The sequence below is a fragment of the Somniosus microcephalus genome, chromosome 5 (assembly GCF_052327205.1).
Source record: "Somniosus microcephalus isolate GS21.2 chromosome 5, FLI_Smic_1.0, whole genome shotgun sequence".
In the NCBI taxonomy this organism is placed as follows: Eukaryota; Metazoa; Chordata; class Chondrichthyes; order Squaliformes; family Somniosidae; genus Somniosus; species Somniosus microcephalus.
This window is the reverse complement of record NC_140991.1, coordinates 5,111,512-5,116,000: the sequence shown is the minus strand read 5'-3', so window position 1 is coordinate 5,116,000 and position 4,489 is coordinate 5,111,512. Positions and strand designations below refer to the sequence as shown.

Sequence of the window (4,489 nt, the reverse complement as noted above, 5' to 3'; positions counted from 1 at the left end):
GTGGAGAGAAACAGAGTTAATGTTTCAGGTCGATGACCCTTCATGGGAATGGGTAAAAGTTAGTGATGTAACAAAGTTTAAGCAAGTACAGGGGCAGGGAAAGGTGTGTGATAGATTTCAAGACAGCCAGGCTGGTGCAATGGGCAGACAGATGAAATTTAACACAAACGTGCAAAGTGAAACATTTGGTGGGAAGAACGAGGACAGGCAACATAAACTAAAGGGTACAATCCTAAAGTGGCTGCATGAACAGAGAGACTGGGAGTATGTGTGCACAAATCATTGAAGGCAGCAGGGCAGGTTGACAAAGCAATTAAAAAGCATATGGGATACTGGGCTTTACAAGCAGTGGCATGGAGTACAAAATCAAGGAAGTTATGATGAACCTTTATAAAACATCAGTTGGCCTCAACTGGAGTATTGTGTCAATTCTGGGCACCGCTCTTTAGGAATGATGTGACGGCCCTAGGAGAGGGTGCATGGAAGAATGATTCCAGGGATGAGGATGTCAGTTACATGGATGACTAGAGAAGCTGGGGTTCTTAGAGCAGAGAAGTTTCAGAGAGCAGAGAAGGTTGAGAGCAGATTGGAGAGGTTTTCAAAAGCATGAGGTGTCTAGACAGTAGATAGAGGGGAACTGCGGCCATTGGCAGAACGGGCCAGAACCAGAGGACACAGATTGAAGGTTAGTTGTAAAAGAACCAAAGGGGACATGAAGAAAAACCATTTTGTTTTTTTACTCGGAGTGGTTAATAACTGGAATGCACTGCCCGAAAGGTTGGTGGAGGCGGATTAAATCGTGGCTTTCAAAAGGGAATTGGATAAGCAACAAATAAGAAAAATTGCAGGGCTACAGGGAAAGGGCCGAGGAGTGAGACTAGCTGAAGTGCTCTTGCAAACAGCAGGCACGGGCTCAAGGGTGACAGCACAGAAGGAGGCCATTCTCTGATTCTATGAAAACAAGACCAGGGTTCATGTATAACAGGAGTTTATTGTCCAACAGACACATCTACATTTTCATGGAGCTGCTCTCGGAGCCCACCCTGCGGCGATGGTCCATTTTCCACATGGCAACAGTCCCGACCAACAGGGCCACGGAGAGCAGAGCTACCCCAACCGCTACTCCAGGAAGAACACGGGAGGGGGAATCAGCAGCAGCATCTGTGGGGAGAAGGGAGGGTTAGATAGGCACCAGTTACTCCATCACTAGACAGTAGCAGGGGCCTCCTTTACCTTTCTCTTCCTGGTGGATCCCAGCACCCAATCTCTCATCTTCCAGGAAAATGATGGCTCCATCAGAGGTCACCAAGGACCCAGCCCGGTCATCGGTGCTTCTTCGCCTCTCTGGGGGAGACAAGAGACAAGAGTTCAAGGTGGGCAATTCAATGTGCAGCTGTCTGAAGCGCTGAATCAGGTGTACAATCCGATGGCCCAATGCAAAAACCCTCGGGCAGTGAGAACCGGAGAGATTGGACTGTAGTTAAACACTGTTCCCTCACTGTCAGACTAAGATTCACTCCTGATTCTCAGAAGGACCCGCATCAACCCGGCAAAGTTTGCAGTCGTTGACAGGTCCAATGGCCAGGCTGGACTCCTGGGGAAAGAGACCCGTTTTAAGCACTAGTTTGACGAGCGGTTACACTGGACATACACACATTGCCCAGGTCTCCCCGCCCCCAGATATCGGTTCAGTACCACCCTGGAACTCCTGGTGACAGCAGGATGCTGGATCAATGTTCAAGGCCAGAGGTGGACTCCATTCAGAACCAGTGCAAGATGTGCTCAGAGCCCCGGAGGAGATTGCTATTCTGCTGTAGACTAACTGGGATAGAGTTGAGCGGGCAGATTGAGGACACTGCTCCTGTGCCCACTTTTGGGCCCAGTGTCCAGATGCCCCACACCCACCCCTCCCCATCAGGGTTCAGTTTCTAGTCAGATCCCAGCTACTTACTGGGGCTGCAGGGAGCCGTGCAGTTCTCTCGGGTGGAAGGGAAGCAAACCTCAGCACTGCAGTGGAAGTGAACCTGGAAAGAGACATTGCGGTGTGGTCAGTGCCACAGCTCCCAGTCAGGAGATTCATGCTTCTACAGTCAAAGGGTTAACAGGGGCCTCCTCACTGTGAGCAAGACCCAGGGAACAAGTTCAACCAAGAGAGCAAGACTGAAGGAAACTCACCTCCCCGCTCAGAGCCCGGCCCGAAACTCGGTCCCAGAAAGCGAAAGTGCTGACTACAAACCGATTCTGGTGAGTTGGGAACGGCGAATGGGAAGCGGCGTCTACCGGGAGGAGGCGGGTTTTGTAATTGTCTCCAGTAAAGGGGCACCTGGAACAGAGAAAGAGCGGGTTATATGGAGAGGGCACCTGGAACTCCCAACTACAGAGTTACAGCGGCACATCAAAGCAAAGTCCCGAGATTAGACGAGATAAAGGAACCAGTCCATTCAAGTCATCAATCGTCAACCTGGAGCTCAGATTGGTTTGATTATTGGCCGTTCCTTCACCCAGTCCATGTCGCCCCCCTCCCCGATCACCAGCCTGCCCCAAGGTCCCTCACTCGCTGCCTTACCTGCCCACCAGAAGGTCCCATCGGAGCCCCGAATGCGGCTCGGGGGTGGGGGTCGCCCAGCAGTCATTGAGCACCAGCACAAGGGACGGATCGTTCCGGTTCAGGACTCGAACCTCCACAAACACGGGGTCCCGGAGCACACTCAGGATCGGGTAGTCACTGGCCACGTACCAGCTCCGGTAGCCACCATCTGGAAAGAGAAGACGATGAAGGACGGCCACTATTTGGAGAGAGAGCCTGAAGTTGGACACTAACCATCAGCAGCACTCGCTACCTCTCGCTATTCTCAGCTCCAGAACCAGGATCCCGTCCTCAGTGGCAGGCAGTGGCGGAGATAGGCTGTAAACTCTGGGCTTCACCTGCAATTCAGACTCCTGGCTCCCCTTGTAACTGCACTGGACATGGAGCCTGCAAGAGAACGGACACGGCTGGAGAATTCAGCTCCTCACCTTCTCTACCCGCTCCATGTGCTCCCAGTCTCACCTGAAGGGGCTGTCCCGGGTCACCGATCCCAAAGCTCCATCCAAGATCTCAAACTGACCCAACACATCCGTTTCATAGACGGCGTTCACCCCGTCCAGCTACAAGAGACAGAAGACCATCATTACAGAGAAATTGAGCAAGTCTGCCATTGCCTTATCACATGTAGTGTCTTGAAGGGCCCCCATTGCCCTTTAGAACCCCTCTTTCCCACCCGACTGACAGCCATTGATGGGGCTCCCAGCCCACAATACCTACCCGCTGAGTAGTGCCACACTCAGTGACTGCGAACTGAAAGAGCACAGTGTCTGCAGAGGCCACGGTCGGACTTCACTCCGCTCCGTGTCCATCCTTCAGATGGACCGTTGTCAGGTCTACAGGAGGCAGCGTCAAATCCTTGGAGATGGCGATCAGGACCCGCCCATCCTTGGTGCACACTGCAAGAGAGAGTCAATGAAAGGCGGTTAGTTGCTGCACGGGGAATGGCAAGGGAACCGTTACCGGGAGGGCGAGAAACTCCGCCCAGCGCAGCACCAGCTTCTAGTTTCCTTCTCTCCCCGTCCACACCCCAATTCTCCATCTAATGGAGACGGGTCACCAACTCCATCCCTACTGGACTGGTTACACAAGACCGGCATCAAATCAACAGCCTGTCCGGTCAGTGCCAGCCAGGGACTGATCTTCACTCTGCCCTCCTATCCTGGGGCGCAATTCAACCATCAGAAGTCCCAAGTCGCATAGAGAAGGAAGGAGAGATCCTGGGTCAGGATCTCAATGATCAGACTTTCAAACTGTAGAACTGAACACGGTTCCTAAACCCGCCAGCTCCCGGACTGGAGAGGTTGGAGACTCCAGCTGATGTTTCAGGACAGGAGGAGAGAGGATACTGTCCAGGGAATCCCCAGTGCAGTTGGATTGCGGCTGGTCCTGGGAAGCCATGGCCCAGAATATAGGCGAGCCGAGAATACACCCACCTGGCAGATTGTGGAATGAATAGAAACACGACGGCACATCCCGGCTCCCGGCATCAAAGCAGCAGCCTCTCCGCACACACTCACTGCCTTCAATTCCCCCAAACCCGCAGTCTTGGCGGAATTTGGGAGACAGCCAACATTGATCGGCGGGGAGAAGGAGAGAGGGCGGCTGAGATGAACAGATTGTAAGAAAGAACAAGCCCAGAACCCGCAGCCCCTCCATTCTAACAAGCAAGGCTCCCAGATAAGTGAGGCTGTAGAGCCGACTCCCCCTTTTTATCCCCTGTTTAACCGGCAGTAAATGAATGGTCTCATTGGCCCACGGGCTCCCCATGTGAACCCGCATTCCCACGGGGCACACGGAGATATTGGGGCCTAGTGTTTTCTGCTCCTTGAGTAGAGGGAACTGTGTTTTTTAACAAAATATAGATGTGTATTTATTTGAAGTTGTAAAGTATGATTAAATTTA

General features: G+C 52.6%; 1 pseudogene across 1 annotated transcript; it reads right to left on the bottom strand.

Annotated features, from left to right (window-relative positions):
* Window positions 1-491: 491 nt before the first annotated feature.
* Window positions 492-4,273, bottom strand: LOC147116830 (zona pellucida sperm-binding protein 4-like; annotated as a pseudogene). The gene is made up of 9 exons (XR_015078261.1): window positions 4,021-4,273; window positions 3,305-3,483; window positions 3,050-3,147; window positions 2,841-2,974; window positions 2,567-2,756; window positions 2,176-2,323; window positions 1,952-2,024; window positions 1,234-1,344; window positions 492-1,161 (listed from the first exon to the last, which is right to left on the bottom strand). The product of XR_015078261.1 is annotated as a zona pellucida sperm-binding protein 4-like (transcript).
* Window positions 4,274-4,489: the final 216 nt, after the last annotated feature.